This window comes from Camelus dromedarius, chromosome 3 (genome assembly GCF_036321535.1).
Source record: "Camelus dromedarius isolate mCamDro1 chromosome 3, mCamDro1.pat, whole genome shotgun sequence".
Lineage (NCBI taxonomy): Eukaryota > Metazoa > Chordata > Mammalia > Artiodactyla > Camelidae > Camelus > Camelus dromedarius.
The window spans coordinates 59,137,644-59,162,670 of record NC_087438.1 but is presented as its reverse complement, the minus strand read 5'-3'; the positions used below and the strand labels follow the sequence as shown (position 1 = coordinate 59,162,670).

The 25,027-nt window shown below is 38.7% G+C and overlaps 1 long non-coding RNA gene across 2 annotated transcripts in view; it reads right to left on the bottom strand.

The window, feature by feature from the left end:
- Nucleotides 1-20,695, bottom strand: part of LOC105099636 (uncharacterized) — a 42,972-nt gene extending 22,277 nt beyond the window's left edge. For both annotated transcript variants that reach the window (XR_010380479.1, XR_838112.3), the window contains exons 1-2: nt 20,572-20,695; nt 3,862-4,033 (exon numbers count right to left, since the gene is read on the bottom strand). This is a non-coding gene — a long non-coding RNA (uncharacterized LOC105099636). The remainder of the gene's footprint in view (nt 1-3,861; nt 4,034-20,571) is intronic.
- Between the last annotated feature and the right edge of the window lie 4,332 nt (nt 20,696-25,027).

Genomic DNA, 25,027 nt, shown 5'->3' with positions numbered 1-25,027 from the left:
AAATTCTCTCAATATTTCCTCCTGAATGCATGGCAAAACATCTCAAGGAGCAGCTTGTTGATCCTACCTGATGATCTGGTTTCCGGTGAACTGAAAAAGCATATCTGCACAAACAATGAAGGCTCTGAATCAACCACTGTGTCCCTGGCTGATAGAGCTATAATACATCAGTTTCTAGTGTCACATTGTCTCCAGTAAAACCATCTCACATTTTTATCATACTTTATAGCTTGAAAGGGATTTCATGTATATTCTAACATTGGGTTCTGAAGAAAATCCCATGAGATGGGTAGGGCAGATTTTTGCCAAGATATACAGATAGAAAAACATAGACATCTGGAACGTGGCCATGAAGTATGATAAATATGAGGCCAAGTTAGATCTCCCTTCCGGTAAGGAGTGTGGCACAGATGAGAAGTTGACTGAGCAAGCATCTCAACTGCAGGAAGGCACAGCTGAACACCTAGAGATGATTGCACAAAGAGAAGTCAGCTTTTTCACTGATCCTCACCTCAATACCAAAAGATCCTTTGTGTTTTTCTAGCAAGAGTCCCCAGTTCCAGGGCCCGAGGTACAGGGTTTCCCTTCTACGTATTGGCTTCAAAACAGCTTGATTTGGATCCCTTCCCCAGTAGTCTGAACAGGAAGGAGGTGTACTCATCTCATTAGATTATATGGAACATAGAAATCAGGTCGGGGGACGTGGTGGTGGAGCCTCCTAAAAACCGAAGTTTCTTTATCACTGAACTGGTCCTAGTTAAAGCTAACATTTTCTACTAAGTGGTAACAACAACAACAACAACAACAACAACAACAACAACAACAACAAAAAACAAACAAAACAAACAATCTCACAGACACTGTAGAAAGAGAGACAGTTGATGTTGTATCTGAAGAGCTCTTTTAACCCTAAAGGTCAAGAAACAGTGAGGGGAGTTGAGTAAAGCAACTGCATCTTCAGAGTCAAGACAATGTCTTGGTCACTGACTGATACTAACAACAGCAGAAAAAAAGTCATTGGCAAGATAATGAAGCAAGAGGAGAGAAGGAAAGAGGAAGGAAAGGATACTCAAAAAATAAAAATAGGAGACACGGACAAAGTACAAAGCTGAACTTACTTTTTTTCCATTTTGAAAAACTATCCAGAAAAAAATGATAATCATAGCTATTACATATAGGTTTAAAATTCAGGAATTAATTATATACCAATATAAGATAAGGTATAAGTTTATGTCCAAGATCAATAGCATGTTTTTCTTTTTGCAAATCTTATTTCTGAAATCTAACAAGAGGCATGAGGATTGACCCTGGCAAAAGAAGGACACAGTTCCTTTCTTATTTTTTTTGTTCTCTTCCCTTGTGATTTGGTCACTATCTTTAGTGTTGTTTGGATTCCTTTTTCTTTTTTCTTTTTGTTTGTATACCTATTACAGACTTCTGGTTTGCAGTTACCATGAGGTTTTTGTATAGCAGTCTCTCTTTCTCTATATGATTCCTTTAAGTTGCTGATCACTTAATTTCAAATGCATTTTAAAAACCTGCATTGGAGCTCAGGGCATAGCTCAGTGGTAGAGGGCATGCTCAGCATGCACGAGGTCCTGGGTTCAATCCCCAGTACCTCCATTTAAAAAAACAAAACAAAAAACCTGTGTCTGTACTCTCTTCCCGTGACGATTATTGTTTTTGAGATCATATTTTACCTCTAATTGTTTTGTGTACCCCTTAACTGCTTATCGTGGATATAGAATACGTTTGTCTTTTAACCTCCCTACTAGCTTCGTGTATGGATGGTTTCCTACCTTTACTGCATGTTTGCCTTTGCTGGTGAGCTCTTTCATTTCATAATTTTCTTGTTTCTAGTTGTGGCCTTTTCTTTTTTCGCCCACACAAGTTCCTTTAACATTTGTTATAAAGCTGGTTTGGTGGTGCTGAATTCTTTTAGCTTTTGCTTGTCTGTAAAGCTTTTGATTTCTCTATCAAGTCTGAAGGATGGCCTTGCTGCGTAGGGTATTCTTGGTTGTAAGTTTTCCCCCTTTCATGACTTCAACATATTGTGCCACTCCCTTCTAGCCTGCAGAGTTTCTGCTGAAAAATCAGCTGATAGACTTATGAGTGTTCTCTTGTGTGTCCTTTGTTGCTTTTCCCTTGCTGCTTTTAATATTCTCTTTATTTTTAATTTTTGCCATTTTAATTACAATGTGCCTTAGTGTGTCCCTTTGTTGGTTAATCCTATATGGGACTCTCTGCATTTCCTGGATTTTGGTGTCTGTTTCCTTTCCCAGGTTAGGGACGTTTTCAGCTATTAGATTTTCATATATATTCTCAGCCCCTTTCTCTGTCTCTTCTCCTTCTGGGACCCTATAATGGAAATAGTAGTGCAGTTGGTGTTGTATCAAAGGTCTCTTAAACTGCCCTCATTTCTTTTTATTCTTTTTTCTTTTTTCCTTTTTCTGTTTCGTGGCAACGATTTCCACTACTCTGTCTTCCAGCTCACTTATCTGTTCCTCTATATCATTTAGTCTACTATTGATTTCTTCTAGTGTTTTTTCCATTTCACTTATTGTATTCTTCATCTCTGGTTGTTCTTTATATTTTCTAACTCTTTATTGAAAACTTCTAGCTTCTTGTTCTGTGCATTCATTCTTCTCCCGAGTTCTTTCATCATCTTTGCAGTCATTACTCTGAATTCTTTCTCAGGGAGATTGCCTGTCTCTGCTTCACTTAGTTCTTTCTTCTTGGGTTTTATCTTGTTCCTTTGTCTGGAACATGTCCCTCTGCCACCTCATTTTGTCTAAGTTGCTATTCGTATTTTTATGTATGTGGTAGGTTAGTTAGTTTCTCGACCTTGGAGAAGTGACCTTCTGTAGGAGATGTCCTATGGGTGCCAGCAATGCACTCCCCTCTCACCACCCAAGCTATGTGTTCTAGGGATTCCCCCTAAGAGGGCTGCACGGGTCCTTCTGTTGTGGCAGGCTGGCTATGTGGGCAGTCTGGTAGGCTTGTTTGGTCCCTGGCTCAGCTGGTTGCCAGGCCCTGCCTTGTGTGGATGCTGCTGGCTGCTGGTTAGTGGGGCCTGGTCACAAGGCGGCTAAATGCAGAACCCTGGGGGCCCAGGGCTTGTGCTGGCTCACTGATGGGCAGAGTCAACGTCAGGAAGACTCTGGGGCTGCTGTCCACCCACTGACAAGTAAAGCCAGGCCCTGAGGTAGGGCTGGACTATTGGCAGGCAGAGCCAGGTCCTGGAGTCTGGCTGTAGGGCCCAGGGTTCCCAGAGCTGATGACAGATTGCTGGTGGAGGGTCCTGGCTCCTGACACAGTTGAGTATGGGGTCTGGGGTGTTCCAAAGCTTGTGTTGGCCTGCTAGTGGGCAGGGCCAGGGCCCAGCTGGTCTCAGGGCCCAGGTGGTATCAGGTTAGAGTCTGGCTGTAGGCAGGCTGGACCCGCAGGCTGCAAGATTGTAGTTTTCTTGTGTCTGATGTCTGCCTTCTGGTGAGTGAGGTGGGTCTAGAGGCTACGGCAGGCTCCCCAGACGGCAGGGCTGGTGCCTGCCCACGGGTGGGTGGAGCTGGGTCTTGGCCATCTCGTGGGCAGAGCCATAGGTAGAGGCCTGTCTAGGGGCAGCTGTGAGCTCAGGAAGTCTTTAGGCAGCCTGTCTGCTGATGAATGGGGCTCTGTCCCCTCCCAGTTAGTTGTTTGGCCTGAGGCATCCCAGCACTGGTGCCTATAGGCAGTAGGGTGGGGCAAGGCCTTGGTGCTAATGAGCTAGAGAGTGGGTCCCATGATGGTGCCTGCCAGCTTCCCAAATATGGCTGCTGCCAGTATCTCTGGCCTTAGGGTGAGTTGTGAGTCCACCCCTCCTACCTGTCTCTCTGTAGTTTCTTCTTTATGTCTTGAGTTGTAGAAGATTTTTTCTGGTAGGTGTGGGTTTCGGTCTTTCTTATCCATGGTTGTTCTGCAGATAGTCATGGCTTTGGTTTGCTTACAAGAGGAGGTGAGCCCAGGGTCTTTCTACTTCACCATCTTGGCCAATCTGCTGATGGTATCAGATGGACGTTGTTAAAAACTGAAATGTACCTAAGTCTCTATTAACACATTTTAATATTATATCTCTAAAATCAGAATAATAAATCATAATATGACAAGATGGAAAAACGTTTGTATTTCAGGTCATGTAAGACACATGTATTCCTGCATTCAGTTATACATTCTACTTGCTGAATAGGTTTCATTTCAATTTCATTGACATATGTTTTGATAAACATAAAGTTTTAAGCATGTTCTTTTAGTAAAATGTCAATTTGCACGTATATTCAATTTGCTTCTAGTCTTTTTACCCATATGTTTATTGACTTTAAGCTGAGTCCCTGAGGTTCTTAAAAATTATGTAGGGCTATTTTCCCTTCGTCCCTGAGATTGGCACTGATCTAACTCAAGTTGTGCATTTAAAATGTTGTAAGTAAATAAACACAATATACACTATAATAAAAATAGAAAAATAAAAATAACAACCTGGAGTTAGCTCAGTACTTTACTCTGTATGACACAAGGTACCCTAACAGGTAACTTAGTCACCCTCCATTCCAGAATGGAGTTGCAAGGTAGTGATTTTGCACCTTATTGTGGATTTTAATAAATTTTTGCTGAAGCAAATTGGAGTTGATCAGCTCACATTGTGATACCTACTTGAGGCAGATCTATTCAGATAATTTTGCTATTTTGCTAACAATATCCCTCCCATTTGCGTCCTCATTCCATTTTTATCACACACAAAGTAGTAAAGAAAGGGAAGAGAAAACTTTGGAGATGTTGTGACAAAACACAATTGTGAAATGGAAATGCTTACTGGTTGGACCCTATTTTTTCCAGAAGGAAGTACCTTTCAGTTTACCTCTACCTTGAACAATTGTCCTGAACGTTGATTTAGTCACCTGCCCTCAGTCACACAGTTTGTAGCAACACTAGAGACAAAATCCAAAATGTGTTGTGCTCACCTCATTTAGGACTATCTCTGTTTTTAACAGCAAAGAATGGAAAATGACTTGAATTAAAACAGGGATCATAAACATCAGCAAGGAACTGAAAAGGGCAGTCTCAGTCCCCAAATTCTTTATGGTCAACTATACGTGGTCATAAGTACCTAGAGAATTCTGAAATGTAGTGTCTGAATTTTTTTTTTAATGGCTAGCATCCATTCTGATTGGTTTTTATATCCATTCTAATTGGTCTATTTATTTTTGACAGCTTTATTGAGGTAAAATTGATATATAACACACTGCTTATATGTAATTGTGTATTTTTTAAAAGTTTTTCCTATGTCTTCCCCTGTGAAAACCATTACCACAATCCAGACACGTAACATATCCATCAACCCCCGAAGTTTGCTCACGGTTTTGTAACTCCTGCCTCCTGATCCTTCCCCTAGACAACGACTGGTCTGCTTTCTGTCACTATACATTAGTTTGAATTTCCTAGACTATTATATAAATGTCTGTACTCTTTTTTTGGTGTCGCTTCTTTCACTCAGCATTGTTTTGTTGAGCTTCTTCCATGTTGTAAAATGTATCGATGGTTCTTTTTTTTTTTTTTTTTGTATTGTTGAGTACTATTCCATTCTTTGACTATACTACAGCTTGTATATCCATTCACCTGTTTATGGACAGCTGTCTAAATCTTTAGGGATATTGGAGCTACACAGGTTTGAGCTTTTTTTAGACAGATGTGCAGTTATGATTGCATTTTGCCTACGTTTCTAAGTCTAGTTAGCAGATCATCATAATGTAACTTTTAAAAGAAGTATTTCTGTTTTACAAATGATAGAACACCAACATCTCAGGATTGGTAACCTATTACACTTTTTTCTTTAACTTAGGCTGGGTCTATATATTAAAACAATTGATCATCTCAGCTGACAAAGTGTCTGATTAACCTGGGTAATCAAATCAGCTGATTAATAATCAAAATGGCTGATCTGAGAGCCTTGAGAACAAATATAGCTTTCTGCTGAGTTTCACTGATTCTTTTCTAACTTGCTCTTTTGTTTCTATTTGTTGGAGGAACTTATCTAAAACATACGCATTATTAACCTTTTTTTTTAATAAAAATTAATTACTGCCTTATACCTATAACCAAGTCAAGAATAAAAGATACATTTCATTGGGGAAAAATGCCACTTTTATTTTATAATTTTAAGAAGTCTTTTAAAAACTAAGAGTGGAATTTTTTGAAATTTGAAAAATCCATTGATATTTTTTCAATCGGTTGAGGGTATAGGGAAATGATGGGGCAGTTTACTAATTTCATTGATTGGCACTATGGGGATATACTCATATTTCACAGGTATACCATTGATAATGCCCAACCCTGCAGTCCCTTTTCATGCAGAACTCCCACTGGGATTACCACATGAGAAAGAAATGTAGGATGAAACCCGATTATTATAATTCACACGACTAATTACGACTTTGAGTTTTCCTGGATAAGCTAATTCCTTCTGTGCCCTGGGATCAGTAAGCAGGAATGTAGTCTCACAAGGACTTCACTGCATTTAACAGTACGTATATTTATAAATAAGCCCAGAGACGTTAAACAGTCCTTGAGCTCTCTGTTACTTTCTTTGCATTTTGTTTTTAAAGTAACAAAAAATTTTAAATAAGAGAATGCCACAGGTGTTGTGGCGCTAAAAAAATAAAGGTAAAAAATAAGGCACACACCAATCACGTATTTTTGGGCTTTGACTCATTTGTTTTAAATAGAATGTTTATTTTTATTGGCATCACTGGTGACTAAGACTAAAGAGGGACATGGGAAAGCAAGGATTAAAGAGAACTTGAAAGAAAGGAGAACCACAGACAAATAAGAGTTGGAAGGAAAAGAGAGAAAGAGAAGGACTGCTGTAAGATAAAAGAAGACTGGCAGGAGGGGCTCTGCTTAATTTTCTTTTTTCTTTTTTTTTTTGTGGAGAGCTTTGTGAGTGGCATAAAATGATTAGATATTCTTGAATGATTTGAAATCTGTGTTTGATTTTTTTTTTTTTTTTTTGGTGTGACAAATCTCACAAACACTGATTCCGGAGTTTTTTATGATGCCACTATAAACAAATCCCTCCAACAGCCTTTCTTATTCAGGCGCCCATTGTACATCTATCTGAGAGGGAGTTTCTTTGTGTACTGAGTAATTTCCATGTTGTGAGGTTTCTTGTCTTCAGTTACCTCCAGTTTTGTGCTTTAGTCAGAAAACTCACATAGCATTCAAAAAGGAAAACTCAAAGCAACATAGACTTTTGTGCCTTTTACAAAGAATTAGGGCTATGTGCCCCTACCAATATAGCAATATATTATATAAGGTCAATACTCCTTTTCACATGCCTCTAATACAGATGCATTTTATGAGGTAGAACAGCAAACACTGAATCACTCTAGTAGAGATACACAAAACAAGTAATTATCGCTAGTTGCAGAGAAATAATTATGCAGTTATGTGCTGAAAACCAGTTTTTAACTAGGAGGAGAAATTCTACCAAAAAAGCACGTGGAAAGGCTAAATGTTGTGCTCTGGAAAAATAAACCGTTCTACAAAACTTCCTAATGCAGCTATATCATCCAGAAGAGGTACCATACTTTTTATTTTATTTTTTTAAAGTAATAGCACACTGCACACTGGATGTAATACACAATGCTCATATACAAGGCATGTATAATTATTGCCATTTTCAGTTGATTTTCTGTCAAAGTGACCATTTTCTCTATTATCAATTCATTTAATATTTTAGCAAAAACACCTTTTTTTGTCATTTAATGCTTACCAGGTTGTTCTTGATTATGATTCAGTGGACACTTAAGGATCACTGGCAGGTCTTATTTGGAGTCAGCTATTACTATTATAAATGCTACTGCATAGCCTCTGTGTCTAAGATGTACAAAATAGCATTTAGCCCAAGGAGAAAAAGGCAATAGGGCTTTATTTGTAATGCAGCATATTTTCTTTACATTATATACGGCATCTGTCAAATGTGGACATTTCTGGAGAAGGTATTTATCTCAAATATCTACAGTGAGTTCCCTCTGCTCTTACATGTACCTATCCCCCATTGAAGCCAAGAGGATTTTGCTTCCTTACTGTTAAGCATGGCTGTTCTGGGCCTTTTAACTAAATCCACCACCAAGAATGAACTTAGAGCAGAAACAGCAAGTACAGCTACATTTAGGCTTATATCAGCATTTCTGTTTAATACATTTTAAAACTTTATTTAAGTAATGTGGAGGTTCTGACATGAAGTGACAAAACCCAAGCATGTGAGCTGGATGAAACTATCTTTAGCCAGGATCCCTGGGCCAACCTAGTCAAGTATCTGGGCTAAAGAGAGAGGCTCAGCTTTGCCTCTGAATTTTCAGGAGTGTGGAGGCTCTTTTTAAAGTCTTTGTTTTATTAAACAGATCTTATCGACACACTGTAATGGCATCTGTGGCCGGCAAACAAGCCTGTGAAGCTTGAGGAAGTTTCCACCCTAATCCTTTCAATTTCTTCTCGCTGCTTCGTCCCCTGTCCCCAGCCCCCAGCCCCACAGTTGCAAACTGGACTCTACACCACTAAAAATGAAAAGAATAAACAAACAAGACTTCCAATTTCTATAGTTGGGTTCAAGTGAAATGTAACTTTTCTGAGCAAAGCTCTGAAATTGGTTTAGTAATTTGGGGCTAGAAAAGAATTGGTCAGGGTAGAACCCTTAAAAATCCACTTTCTAATATGATGACCAATACAAACAAATGACAAATGAATCTACATTTAGCATATCTGTATACATATATCTACATAAAATATAGAAACCTTGGTGCACTTAACAAGGGCTCGATATTCATTTTAGTGTATTTATTACTGCTGATATCTTTGGGGCACTTACCAATTGTAAATCTATCTCATTTCTTAATCTGTTCTAGAGTTTGATAGTAAATACACAAGTTAGTGTGATATATTTCACTGCTGTTAATAATAAATTACTGCATACCATATTTTAAATGTTTTAGTAGACTAATAGTTTCTCTCAACAACTTTAACAATACAGTATAACTGTAAATTCTCAAATTGCATATATTGGGTTCCTAATAGACATTAAATATTACTAAATATTTTCTTGTTTTGCATACTCTAAAAGCTGTAGAGTTTTCTTTTAACACTTGGGAAAACAAATATTTGTTGCTAATCTCATACTCTTATTTTAGCTTAGAGTATATTAGTGATTATTCTGATTATTTAATGTTAACAATTGCTCTTTTAAAAGTTGATCTCTCATTGGGGGATTGGGTTTTAAATATAATGTTAAGATTAGTGTGATTAAGTACTTTGAATTCTTAGATATTGTTAGAAGTGGTTAAAATGAATATTTAAGTTGAATGCTTTTAGAAGTTCTTCTAAAACCATTGTCGGCTTTATTTTGTAAAATCTGCTTCAAAAATTAGTCTACCACTGTGAATGAACTGCTTTTAATAGATGGAAAAGGAGGGGAGGGGAGATTCAGGCAGAGAAAATTGTCAAGTGAATCAATATGATTAATTAAATTAAATGTGGATTCATAAAGCTCATATTCATAGATTTACACAGTATATTCACAGTGACATTTAAAACATTTTTTGAAAATCCCTAAATAAAGTCCCATGTACATGAAGACATTTTCCATCTTTAAGAAATTTTTTAAAAACTTAACTAGATAATAGAATCATATAACTATTGCCAACTACTATATGTTTCAATAGTTTTTTGACAGAGAAACAGGAAAATTTTTAAATATGTAAAGATTTTAAAGGAAATTATATCTATTTTTGCTACATTCTGAGATGTCTATGCTTAAGCCAATAGAAAATCTTGGCTACTAAATTAACATAGTAGTCTTGTTTTAAATATGTACCAAGGTCATTTTGGCGTTAGCCCATTAAGATTACAACTCCATGCTGTTCTTCTACTAGGGAACTAAATTGTTAAACTTAGTAGGTCAAATATTTATAAAAACAAAAGTTAATTTTCACTTTTGTGAAAAAAAAAGTCGTGAAATGTGATGTAGAGGAAAAGAACTGGTTCTTAGGTTTCTGAAATACCTTGTTTTTTAAAAAATTCAGGTAATACAAAAATAAAACACCTTCCACCTACCTGTAGAATTAACAACTGTCTATGAATGATAAAAATGACAACAGGGTTTTTAACACGGCACAGCACCTAAAATATGGGATTTGGAGAGAATATTCAGGTTCAGACAGTACTTAACAGTGTGAATTGTATGTAAGTCAATTTAATTTAAGAAAATTAATAGTCTTCAGGTATAATTCTGAATTGTTTGTGATTACTTCCTCCCCAAAGTCATTTAATGTTAGTGGGTTTCTCCCCCAATCCTGTATATTTCAAATTAGTATAAAGCTTTTTATTTCTGCTTTCGTGAGGAATATATTATATTGCTTTCACAAAAATCCAGTCATAGCTTAAGCTACTTTAACAAATGACAGTTTTTTCCCCTGTAAAAAAGGTTCCAAGATAAAGATTTTACATCACAGAGAAAATGGAGCAAAATTGAGAGAATATTTTATTTCCTGCTATTGATGATGAAAAACAAGGCAACAAATGTAATTGGTAAAACAAACCCCAAAGGAAGTTTCAAGTACCTCAGATAGGGGAATATTCTTCATTGTAAATAGCTCAATTTTATCTCTAGAACCTAAAATATGTATCCCTGCCCCCTCCCCCACCCCCATCTTGCATCCAATTTCAATACTTCAGCCTTATCAAAGTAAACAGGCTATTGTTAGAATAGAAGATCCAGCTAGGTTTGAGGGCTGCTGCCATTTCCCTCTCTGCCTAGCACAATTCGGTGCCAATAGCTTTTGGAAAAGGGAAGAAAGAAAGGTCCGCTCCTGTGCTGTGTGGAAGTAAAGGGGCAGAGGGGCATCAGTTCAATCTCTTGGCTCTGGTCCTTTCTCACTCTCGCATCTCCAGAGAAAAGAGATGCTCTTCATTCACAAAACAAAACAAGAAAATCTCTATAATTATTTTTGGCTCAGCTCCATTGAAATTCATTCTCCTGGAAGCATCTCTGTTTTAGATTAAAACAATGCTGAGAATATTCATTCTCTGCTCGCTCTTTCTTACTCACCACTCCTGCGTGCCACCCACCCCCAACCATCACTCGCCGCACCCCCCTCCCCACCATCTTTCTCTTGCTTTCTTATTTCTCAGTCTTGGTTTCTCTTGCTCTCTGAACCTGCCTTTGGCTGAATTTTTTCTCAATCATACCAAAGTTATATCTCAGAGGTTTTTAACATCAATGCCTACAAGTGCCTACTCAAGGTCGTCATGTTTAACGTCAGTTGTTCACGTCTCATACCCTCTTCCAACCAGGAAATTTCCCCAACTCTATGTCCCTCATCATGTCTTATAGTTGTTGAAATATGATCCGATGTTTCAAGCCAAAAAAATATATCGCTTCTAATCTTATCCTAAAATTGGGAACAAAATTTACTTTCTCTTTCCTCCAGCCTTCTAAACATTAACTGAATGAAAACGGGTAGTCCTCAAAAGATGGGTGAAATCTTCATTGTCCATAGGGAGTGGTAGTTACTGAATTCCAGTGGTAAAGCATGGAAAATTATTATTTTAAAAATCCATTATTTAGTCACTGACAAAATTTCATTCCTGAAACCACATAACTATTAAAAATGTTTTTTTCTATCACTATAACTTTAGTTTTTTTTCCTTGAGGGCAAAAAATATTTTACCATTTTCCTTTTTATTAAGGCAAAAAAAATTCAGCAAATGGAAAGTAGTATTCCTGCTTCACATAGGTTGTGTGTATACCTATTAATAAAAGTTATTAATGTGCTGTGAAACATGGGATTCTCTTTCCTGAAATAGTGGATTCATTTGGGCTCTTACCACAGGGCAAGAACTTTATTTATGATGTCTTACATTTTGTGGAATTCCAATTTCTTATACCTTTCCATTCTTGATGACAAAAATTGTTGACAAACCTTTTATAGAAAAAGGTAGATCTGATACCTACTTTCATTAGCATTAACGCATCTTTCTATTTCTCACTTTCTAATTGGAACAATATGTGCTCCTTTCAAACTTTGGGTTGTTAGCAAAGGCATCAACCTTAGTACCTATCACCCGTGGAACGTGCATCCTATTTCGGGGTGCATTTCTGGTCCTTAGAACAATGAACGTTTTGTGTGGATATACTGTAATCACATACAAGTAAGTCCTAGTCTTCCTGCACTATCTTGACAAACAAAACAAAATCCTGACAGTTGCCCAGATGTGAAATGTCTCTGGGATTTCCTATCTGCCCAATAACAGTCCAGCAATCTTGTAAACACGTATTTAAAAGAGTTTGGGGGTCTATTTCTAAGACCTCACAAGAACCCTGATTACTGAACTCTATTTGATTTACCAAATAAAGAGAGGGAAAGAAAAAAAAAAAAAAAAAAGGAAAACCACACACACTGCCATTAATTACACTGTAAACATTTAATAAATATTCTCTCTTTCTATCTTTTGCCCTTTTCAAAAGGAAAGGTGGTAATTTACATGTACTATGCCTCTTTCCTCTCATTGTTTTATTTCTTTTCTTTCTGGCTTTTTTTTTTTTTTTTTTTTTTAACTTCTGTGGAAAAGAGGTGGACATGTTTGAGAAGACAGAAATGTTTACCTAGCACTTTTTTTTTTCTTCATATAAAAATACAGCCTGGGCACTTTTACTGTGTCTTATGACCTTTGTTAAACCTCAAATTCTGGAAGCTGCATTCTAATTATAAAATGTTGTAAAGGGAATACAGTAGGAATACAAAACCCTTGATTCTCAGCCAAATGAGAGGAAATTTAACAACAATGTATGGTTGCAGGAATGGCTATGTTTGGGATCCATATGCATGTTCAACTCACACATTCAGGCAGTGCAATAAAGCAGGGAAAAAACAGCTGATACACAAAAGGGACCGTCTAGACAGTACCCCATCAGTCTGGCTAAATTTGGTGCTGGCATTCCCAATGGGATTGTAATATAATTGTTCTGGTGTCTGCGTTCATTCCCCCTGTCAAACACCATTCCAAATATACATCCTTCTCCCCCCAACCCTATTTCTTCCATAAATATGAAACCCAAACTGTGCCATGTTAGAGAGGGTTGTTAGATGGCCCAACCTTAAGAAAATGTTATAATTTAGCAAAACTATGTTATTTAATTCCTTTTAAAAAATCCTCCTATTACTTCCAAACTCCACATAGAATTAGTTTCCAGCAAATTTTAATAATTCAAATTAGAACTTGGAAAAATTTTTAATGCAAATACAAATAACCTTGAAATATTGAGCACTTTAGAAGAAAGCAAATAGGCCTTTTTACCCCTTTATATTATTAACCTCTGTTAGAAAATTTAACAGAAATCAGAGATGTGAAAGTGTAATGATGGACATGGATCATAAATTCTAATGAAGTAAAAGCTAATGAAAAAAATGTTAAACAAAAGCACTGAAGAAAATGCAAATTGTGTATTTTTTCTTTCTTGGGTCTAAAAGCTGTAGTTGTTTTTTTCTCTTTAAACAGCTTTTGAAAGTTTAATTTCTGTTTATAAAGAATTATTATTAAATATTTGGCTTTTAAAAAAAGGAAACCAGAAATATTTATCCAGCGATTTGTAGTAATTATCAATTAATGTTTTAAAAAATATTCTGGTTTATGACATCAAGAAAATGAAAATCACTACTGATAGAATAAAATAAATGAAAAAGCTCATCATTAAACTGAATAATGCACAGATTATTGACAAAAATGCTTATAATCTAAAAACTTTCACAACATCGAAATTAAAGCTGTCAGAATCCTTCTTTTAAGGAAAATGCAGATTTCAGGGCTGCCATATAATAGCCAGATATACTTATTTTATGTTCTAATGTATCACTCCTGGGTCTTGTTTAGATATTAAAATTGACCAGGAAGTCTATTTTTAAATCTTTTTTTCTTTTAACCCCAAGAAAAAGGATCTTGTGAAATAGCTTGGGCTGTTTGTTTTGTTTTGCTTTATTAATTGTGGGTCTATACTTGTGCTTCCTATTTTGGAGGCTGATAATCCTTTCCCTGATCCTGTAATCAGAAATTTGTTTCTCATCTCAGCTATTTTGAGATGCTGGATTAGGATCCCAAGTGAGTGAAGAAAGTCTCCCCACCCCCACCAGGGACCACTCTAACTAGAACAAATTCAAAGAAAATACTTCAGGCACTAGCTCCTGGCTGCTTCCAACTCCAGGAGACTGAGACAAGCCCACCAACCAAACGGGGCACACAAGAAATGGCTGTTCCAGGAAGTAGCGAGACATAGGGCCTCAACTCACACAAAGACAGCACAATTGCACAGAAAATCACCACCAAAACGATCAGGAAATACTCAGATACATTTTACGGATGTCTTAAAATTCTCACGTGTAAACGAAAGATTAAGGATTATAAATGTCTAAAAATTCTCACGTGGAAAAATAAGATCAAGAGATTGTGTCCTTACATTTGTAATTTTAAAAAAGTGATTTTATATCTTTTCCTTCTTTGTCTGAAATTGTTCTGACTTTGCATATGGTTACAAGAACCACAGTCATTAAAAAAGACAACAAATGATATTTGAGCAGTGTCTGCCTGAAGCTGGTTGCTTTGCTTGTGATTGTTTTTTATTTGCTTTATTTTATTTTATTTTTTTACAATATGTACTGGTAGAAAGGGAAAGAAAGACACGCTGCAGGCCTCTTTGAGATGAAACAGTGTAGCAAAATCTGAGTTTTATACTTGGTTTGCAAACTACTGAAGACTATCCTATGAGACCTCTTAGGTCTTAACTGGATTAAAATGAATATATTTGTTCTCTGGCTCTTTGCAGCTAACTAATGTGCATGTGAATTGCTAGTGTGCGAGGGAGCGGGTGAGAGCGAGTGGCTGTGACACCGGGAGAGGATGCGGGCTCCAGGCTGAGGGTGACCGTGTGAAGGAGCGTGCAGGACCGTGTGGGCCGCCTCCAAAGAGGGAGAGAGATGAAAATTACCAGGCCTTGGGGTCTGGTGCGTTTTGTCTTGTCGGGAGCCACAAGAGGAGCTTAGTGGGGAGATGAGGAGGGAGGAGAAGGGTAGGGGGAAAGAGAGGGTGGAGAAGGGGGTGTGGCGTGTGTGTGTGTGTGTGTGTGTGTGTGTGTGTGTGTAGGCGCTGAGCTCCAGTTATGGCTGAGCCTGGGTTTTTGTTTTGTCGGTTCCCAGCATCAACAGACCGGCATTTCAGGTTCAGGTTGGATTGCATGCAAAGGAATCGTCATTCGAGTCTCTTTTTCTGGTCCTTCGCTATGGTTGCAGCTCAGAACGTTACTGCTGCTACTGAGGGGGTTTGGGGGGGAGCAGCAAAGGATGGGGGTCTGTCTGCAGCTGCCCCTCTCACACTTGAATAAAAGAACTTTTTTTTTTCAGGGGTAGGGGAGCTGTGAATACCTTTCCCAATAAGAGATGAGGCATATTGAAAACTATATTAAATTACCCTGATTAACAATTTAGCCACGAACAGGGGAGCTTTGGGAGATCTCTATAGGCAGGACTGGGGGCTATTCATGCCAGCAGCTAAGAGGTCGAAAGGTTTCTGAAGTTCACAGGCTCAGAGCCTTTGTTATGCTAACAGACAATCTCAAATCAGCTGCCTAGTGGAGTGTGAAATATAAATGATTCCTTGAGAACTTCCAATAAGTTGTCACTCTTGCTCTCCAAATACCAGGACAGGCTGCTAATTTCTAGCAGGCCCTTTTGCAACATCGCTAGCCCTAAATGAATGCCTTTGTAGTTCAAATAATCTTTTCAAGGGAGCTGTCCTATCATCATAGCCCAAATGCATCTTGGTTTTGACTATTAAATGAAAATCAGGGCTCAGCAGTGCTTGACTTTTCCAAGCGGCCCGATGTTTGGGAAGGGTGGTGGCAGCTCTCATGCACAACAAGTTAGCACCCGCTGCAGGAGGGCCGGGGCATTAATAACAGCCGAGGCCCCAGGAGCTACCCTAACTCTCACCCCCACTCCCTACCGGGAACAATGCTCCGGGAGAGATTTACGTGGCTTCCCTCAGGCTAGACTACCTTCTTCTTTCAACCACACCAACATTTCTCTGATTTATGAACCCTCTGTCCAAGAGGACAGCCAGCTGACCTGCTAGCATCTGACTGGTCACTTCGAAACATCAACTTTGGAGATGGATGTATTCATTCTTCAGGGCAGAAGAGGCCAAGGGGAAGAGGGCAAGGTGTGTGTCCAGGCCCTGCCCCTCGTATCAGATGCCTGTGGAAATTATTTTATCATTTGCCCATAAGAAGGATACAAACACGGCTTATGATCTTGGATGTGACCTTCGAGCACGTCCAGATGGATAGGAAAAAGGTCCTGGCTCTTTGAGTCTGAATGACAAAGCTTTTAAAGTAAGGAAAACCATTTCCCCATCCTAAAACCCAGACAAACTGGGGAGAGTGAGAATGAGAATCTATCTGGGAGAGTGTGCCCCAATTAAACATTCTAGTAAGAAAGGACAAAGCTAATTTATACAAATAAAGAATACATGAAAAAGAGAAGACAGGCCAAAGGAAATTAGAAATCCATCTGTATCCATCTTCACCAAAAGAAGGGCTGAAACCTTTACAGTAATAACTTGGATCCTAGACATTTTGATATTTCTAACACCATGTTGTCACCTTCTTTACTGAAATACAAAAAGGTCCACATATCGCAGAAATCTGCTTTTTCCAAACAGAGCAGGTTTGATTTTTGGCATGGAGTGGAAAAAAAATCAGATGGCCTAAATTTCTTAGTATATTCTTAGGGTAAGTTTATAAACATATAAGCATATAGAAGCGATGCATTTCAATACGCCGCCCTTGGGTAACTTTACGAAGCTCGATGATACAGCTATACAGAAAAAGAGGGGCCTTGCTTACCCTGAATCTTCCTCCTCTCACTACACCGATTAAAAGTGTTACTGACTACAGTGGTTTAAAAACAGTGCATCAGAAATGGTCGGGGAGCTCATTTTGATGCTATAGAGACTGACTTAAGTAAACACTTTTTTCTGCCTTAGGTATACTAAGACTGACGACTATATATTAAAACATTAATTAAATATAAATAAGAATGCTGCTATAATTTGTATCAGTTTTGATATCATCTAGCTTACTTGCTTAAGTCATTTTTGTTTTTGTTTTTTTAAGCCAGGATACACTGTACAATGGTAAAGGACTCTGGGATTCAGTCAGAGAATTTAGCTATCAGCATAGGAGAGTGTTGAGGAATCAGATCGTCATTTGTCTTTCAAAACCTCATTTGTTTCACTCAGCCAAACAATCTGCAAATAATATTGGCTCGAAAAATTAGTTTAGATTACTTCCACTAAAGGAGTAAAAGTTTGTAATTTCTGCTGTCAAATACCAGAATTAGACAATAATTCATTATTGATCCACTCACACCCTTTTCAGAGGGACTTAGGATCCTTGGTTACCCTTATTTCAGATATAGCAGAACGATTAGCTTCGTTTGCACATCTAATTACACAAAAATGAAGGAACATTGGTAGCTAAAAGTTCAACGGATGCAACACAACTTGCTTAAATTTAACTTCTCGTTCCCTTTCCATTTTTTAAAGATTTAATTAATATTAAATTGTAAGTATCTACAGGTTATTGACACATGCTGGACACTGAAAGGAGAGACACCTTCCCTGGGCTCCCAAATACTTATTTTACCACTTCCAAGTGTCCTCTCTCTTTCCCGTCTTTAACACATCAAAACAGGGAAGAAAGCGCTTTTGTGTTAAAACTACAGAGAAAACATTGGAGAATGTGTCAATGCTGTGAATACCCGCACCAGTTTGGGGGCTGGTTTGTTTTTCCCCCTGCCGGGGTATTTCTTTTCCTTTTGCTTTGAGTCTTTAAACTCTGGCCACTTTGAGAAAAGCAGTGGTTGAAATGAAAAGTTAGGACAAATTGCGTTAAACCTGTGTGCTGCCAGAGTATGAGCGTGATGAAAGCAGTGTGGGGACATGGCAGAGCCGGAGCAGCTCTCCACACACAGGAAAATTAAAATTAAATTAAAAAAATAAAAGCCAGTCCTTTTTCTTCTTTCTTAAATACTTCAGAGCCAAGAGAAAGGGAATTCCTGTTTCAAAAAAAAAACAAAAACAAAACAAGTTTCTAGGGTTGCCATTTCTGCGGGGGGGTGGTGTCTGAATGTGTGGGTTTGTGTGTTTGCATGTGAGTGTGTGTTTGGGGAGGAAAGAAAGGATGGGGGAGGAGGGAGGGCAGATAACTTTCCTGACATATTAATTCTTTAGATAGCGGTAAATGAATGGTCCAAATAGACATTTGTTTCCCTTAATAGGTTTGGTACAGGTCTCTTACAAGCTGTGGCATATGCTTCATTTATATGTATATTTATTTAGAAGGATAGAGAATAATAGGCGTAGTTTGTCTGTAGTTGCAGTTATTATTTAAAGTCCAAAGAGGTTACAACTTTTTTCTACTCCAAACACGGATACAAAGGTCTCTTGTCTCTGCCTCCTGCATGATGTGGAGGGCCAATTAAAAATAAAGATAATATTCTAACAGTCGAGCCTCGGGAGGAGAAAGAAGGAGGCTAAAAGGCAAAATGCCTCCAAGATGGCTGCCTCTTCCTTCTTCCCCCTCCTCACTGCCTGTTTTCCGCATAGACATTAATGTACTACTTTGTTTAGAAATCACACTGTAGGTCATTTGTAAATGAGGCAGTCTCAGAGGCACCAACATCTGCCTAGAATGCTCTCGTGATGCCATCGAGGTATGGAGAGATTAAAATGCAAACATTCAAATGTATTTAGATTTGTACATAGTGGCTGGACTCACACACATCCACACTTTAATGTGTGAACAACACACACAGCTGCAAATGGAATAAAAGGCTGAAATCCTTCTTAATTCTTAGGACAGAAGGGCAAAGGAGAGCGCCAGGCCGCCACCTTCCTCCCCAAAGGTTCAGAAATGCACTGTTCATGGTCTGGATTCAATTTTTTAAAAAAGATATATCTTACTGATGACTCTCTCATTAGGCGGACTTCTGAAGTCTGGGGAGACAAGATTTCCATAAATTATCTCTCTAACTCATCTCATGCTGGTGCAAAAGGCAAAGCTAAAATTGTTTTTTATTTTTTGCATTTAAAAAAAAGAAAGAGCATACCATGTTAACCAGCTTCCTGGCTAACATGTGAAAGGATTAAGAGCTCTAGTAATTACTGCTATTAATTATAACAAATATCTATTCTCAATCATAAAATCCCACCCATAAGGCTAAACTAAAATAATGTGGAGAATAAATAAAAGTATATTTGGGGCTTTAAACTGATTCATAGCAGGTTACTGTGTAGACTGGCGTGCACTAAGCATAGAACAAAGCAAATGGTTTAGCTCCTATAGGAAATATATTAAAAAGAAAAAAAAGAAAAAAACCCCACAACCCTTTATCTAAAAGCCATCAGGGACAAGCACTCAATACAAGTTAACAAGCAGGAACTGATAAGATAACATTTATATGAGGTCAGAAGTCAAATGCCAGTCAAAGGCTTTTAACCTCTTGGGTCATAAACAGGAATAGTTAAAAGTGAGAGGTAGTTATTTATCGGATTTTAAGGGTACCTGATCATTGCCAGAGAATCACCGATGATGAAACTAATTAGGATTTATAGAAGAAGAACTTTGTTCAAAGAAAATTAACCTACAAACCCGTAATTCTTCAATTGGTAGGGAGAAAAACAAACAAACAAAATTCTGTCTTTTTGAGGGAAAAAAATAAATCTAGCAATTTAAAAAAGCTTTAGTAACAAAATCTCTCTCAGAAATAATAATTTATGACTAATGTACATATTGATTAATAGATGCTGAATGATATACCTTATAAATTCTGTATTAACAATCTAATAGCAAAAATCAGCATTACTTAATTTATTTCAATTTTGCTTTTTTTTCTTTTACTCTCCTTTCAGACCTCCTAAATTAAACAGAATTTAACTCCGATATCACAATACTTCTTGTTCTCAGAATGCCATCATTTATAAATTTAAAAAAATACGTATTCGAATAGCAATTATTTTAAAACATCAAAATATCAAAACTACTTAATTAAATTTTTATCTTAATCTAGCCGGAAAAACAGATGTCACTCCCTTTATTTGCTTGCAGAATATTTTCCTTTGTTTTGATTTCTGTCCTTTTTTGTCTTTTCTTAGGCTTATATTCCAAACTCCCAAACAGTTCCTGGTCCCAGAGTTCATGCTGGCTTATATTTTCAAAGCATACCTCCCCGCCTTTTTCTCTTTTGCAATAAAAGAAAGCAGATCTAGATATTTCTTTCTAGAGAGAGAGAGGGATTGTTGGTAGGCCTGCTAAGGCCCACTGTTTCTTTAAACAGAGTCCACAATACACTAGGCGAACATTGTGGATTTAAAATGCTTTTAAATATTTATCAGAAGTATTTTATCATCATATTCAAATGACACCTGGAGTGCACTCACCTTTATTGACAATCTCTGTTCTGAAAGTCCATTTGCTTCCTTAAAGCCCCCCAAGCAGAACAAGGACTACCCGTTTTCATTCAGTTAATGTTTAGTAAAAAACCAAGCAACCTTAATCAGCATGCTGATTGCATCGTCAACTAACAAATAATTTACTACTCTGAGCATTGCATTCCATTAAAAGCTCATTAAATTTTCTGTTCTCCAATGGGAGGTTTAGCTTTTGAACTGCATGCTTTTGCTTCGAATGATCATTTATTCAATTTTTGCAAAATGTTGTTTTTTTTTTTTTTTTTTTCCTAAAGTATAGGTGAGCATTTCAATACCTATAGACTGCAGACACATGGAAACACAGCCTAGGGCTTAAGAATGTTCCATTTGATTTATAAACTCTGTTTAATAAAAATTCAACATAATCTCTTGCACTTTTAGGAAATCCTGAAATCACTGGGTGTATCTGTGGTGATGTGTGACCCAAACATAGCCTCAGAAATATTAATACAGGATAGAAGATATCAAATCCCTTTTTTAAAGCTTAAATTTTCCTCTTCCATGTATTATAGCTATTGGGTTATTTTTATTTTTATTTTTAGCTTTGTAAATAGCTGTTTTCAACTGATTGAAAAAGGAGCATGACACCACAAAGCCCTCACCATATTTGATGCCCAACTTAATACCTCGGGTGTATGTCTGGGGGAGAGGGGCTGGCTAGTTACCCAAAGAAATCCACACTTTCTGGGGTTCACCCATGTTTTACAAACTCAGAAACCCGCTGAATTATTTTCATGCCCAGACTCGTCTAGGAAAGCGTCTATTATTATTAATTTAGGGAAATGTAGGAAAATCTCCAGCCCCCAAATTAACATGCATCTTTGGATTGCTAATTGTGCTCATTGCAAATTTGGGTCATTTTGCATGAGTGACTCTAATGTAGGGCTGAGATTGCCACGCAGCACAGTGGATTCCTGATTCCCTGCACTAATCCTGAACTCGGTGATTGTGTCAGGTGCAGTGTGTCCTCTAGCAGCTGGCTCATCCTCATCAATGCAAATAAGGCGACTCCTACAATCAGAGCCTTGCGAGTGTGAGGCCTGATTGCTGAGGGCAGGCGAAAGCACTACACAGACTCTCACTTTCAAATCACGCTAAGTGACAAGACAACTGCAATGTCCCCTCCAGTTCAAAATCAACCTTTTGAAAACAAAACAGGAAGAAGAGGATGACTACAAAGAAGAGGAAAACCCTGGTGTTTGGGAAATGGACTTGTTTAGATGGGCTTTATTTAGATACAGAGATAATGTAAAGCACATTTCAACAAATAATTCTTTGACTCCTATTCTGTGCAAGATACTTTGTTTTAAGGGCTGCCGGGGATGCAAAGGTGAGGGAGGCACAGTCCCCGCCTTCAAGGAACCCTACCATTTGATTGCAGAAAATTGTAAAGATTAAGATAATAACAGAATTATTATTAAGGCACAGTCACCAAAATCTTAAATGAAAAACCACAGAATGTATTTTTACAGGGACTATTTAGAAATGGTGTAATAGCACAGACGTTAAGAGCAAGATGTTGGGCAGCTTGGGGTTCAAATCCCAGCTTTGCCACTTACCTGTTCAACTCATTTCACTTTCCTACAACCTTCCTGTCCTCTGCAGAGTGGTAGTGGCACAAGTACCTGTAGGGATCCTGGAAGAAGGAACTGAGACAGCGTGTATAGTGCGCTCGCCACAGTGCTTGGCACATAGTAGGTGCTCAGTAATGTCAGTGTGAATATCACTATTTCCCCCTTAGCATACAAAGAAGGGAAGAGGAGGGATCCGGAAATAGCAATGTGCCACAGTTGGAAAGGCATTTATTTGATCTGTCTCTAAATTCCCATTTTCCATGTAGCACTTACCCTGTGGAATTGAAAATACTGTGAATGCGAAAAAGCCCTGCATCTCTCAGTGGTGTCTGGACAACCCTGGCAACTCGGAACATGAAGGAGAGAACAAGAAATCCCTGTGCTTTTCCTTTTCTTCTTTTCCAAACACGTGTGCAGACGTCCCCTGCATTTCAGCCCCACCCTCTTTATTTTACTGCCTAATCTATAAAGGAGGATTAACAGCAACATGCTGCTTTGGCATAGAGCAGATTCTGGGTGAGGACCTGTAGGTAGAGTTTAATGAATACAATTTTCAAGGACTGTGAGTGCATATTTTTCACTACATGCTGGGCTCCAGCGTGGGCTCTTGAGACAGTTGAACAGACCCTTTGATCAGACTTGGGTGTTGCTCCAAAAAGAACCTTTTCCAGAAAGTAGTTGGGGATGAATGTCTTCTGTTTCCCCTACTCCTAATTTGTACTCTGTAGATCTGGATCCCAGATGACGGGTCCCCATAAGTGGCATGGTGGCACTGAGATCCGCCATTGAGGGAAGCAAAGGTCCTTCTGGGCAGGGACGGGTCTGCTTTCTCGCAGAAGAGGATGGCTGGTGCTGATGTGTGCGGTCGCCATCCTTCCCCCTTGGAGAGGAGGCCAGAGGTAGTTAACCTTCCTGGGGGAGGCTCGGCCTAGACAACATCATAGACACCATATCCCCCCTGGAGTTACCAAACAATAAAACTGCTTCCTTTGCCAAACACAAAGAATGGTCTGGACTTGGATATTAGCAAACAGCAAACTGCCTAAAGAAGAAAGAGAGGGTGGGAGGGAGAAGGAAGCAAAGGGGACTAGGAGGAAGGTTGGAAGAAAAGAAGGAAAATTACATGGAGAGAAAGCGTAAAATAAGATCCCTTTTCTGCTTTAGTTTGCCAGGGAAAGGGCAGCCATCCAGTCTTGTCTTGATTTTAGCCAGTGCCATGGCAGCGATAGGGGAGATGGAAAAGAGGTTTTGATGTGATGCCAAGCAGGGCAGGGATGAGGCATCGGCTCTTGTGGAAATCGCTGGGACTTTAAGACCTTGGCATTGGGAGAGTGCGATCAAGATGGTGAAGTGATTCGATCTCATACATTCCCGCTCAGGACCCTCTCCTTCTCCTTCTAATAGGATTAACAGATATTTTCCTAAGCAGAAATCAAAATGTGTCACATCATCTGAGACAGTCAATTTGTTCACAATGCCCACATTCTTGCTGTATGGATGCAGCAGTATTCAAAAACAGTTTCATTTCAAGAGATACAATGCAGCGGAGAGGTAAACATTTATCTTCATAATCTTACACTCCTTTCAGACTGCTTAATTTTTCCCGGTGATTTTCCCCTCCTCTTTCACTCCACCCCCAAGCTCAGCTTCAAAACATTTTGTACAAAAAAAAGACATGACTTCCCCAGAGGATTCGGATCTCAGTGATCCTGGTGATGCAACGTGTGCTCTCCATTATTCCTGGGAGCTCCCTGATTGTGTTCCTGCATCTTGCCTCACAGCTTCCGTCGCCTCTGCGTTTGCATTACTTACAAATCTTCCTCCAACACCTGCAAAGGTTACCTCCACCTCTTCCTCCCTCTTCATCCCAAGTTATCAGGACTCCTTCCCACCCCCACCCCACCCCTGCTCTTTCCCCCTTTACTGTTATTATTGCTATTATCCTTCTCTCCACCAGCACAGCCCTCTGCGGCTTCCCCTTAGGGAGGCATTAAGTTGCCTTCCTTTGTGCTACCTTAAAACTGCTTGTCCTCCCCCAGCTCCCTTTGAACACAAGAACCAGTGTCACCTTTGGAACAATGAATGACAGTACTTAGAGTGGGACTCCAACTTCACATTGTTGGCATTCCTGAAACTCTCTTGCATTTTTATTCCCTGCCCCCCATCCTTCCTTCTCGTGGAGACCCCGTAATATAGCAGCAATTAGAAGCTCTGAAATGAATAGAAACAATAGCTATGGGGATGTTGTATTCCTGAGACTTGAATAGTAGACATTTAGCAAGCAGAATACAGTCTCATTTTCCCCTTTCTTACCATTTGTATATTCAGTGTACATGTGTAGATAGTTTGTTTTTAAGTGGATTGCTGACAGTATTTTCTGTAACAACACATTTTCCACTGATCTATTTTAGGTGTCGATTTAACCATAATGCTCTATGTGATCGTGGTGTCAAAATATAATGAATTGGTCCACTCTTCCGAGAAAGCCCTCTCCACCATTTTCCCTTCCTGCCTCTTAAAATCCTACCCATTCTGCAGGAACCAGCTCACAGTCAAATCTCCTCCTGGCAACTGTCCCAAACCCTTCCGGTAGAATTTCTCTCCCTCCCTCCTGGCACGGTTGTTGGTATTTATGCCTCTGCGCTGCTTGGAGTCTGTTTTGAAATCCAGCTGTTTTTGACGTATGTCTGCACAAGTAGACAATGAGGCGGAGGATGAGGAACTTCTGTCCTCCTTTCTGGACCCCGTGCCACTCCCAGGAGGGTGTCTGGCACAGCAGGAGGGCTCTACCACCTGGGGAGGAAGTGTGGATGCTTCAAGCCTGAGAAAAA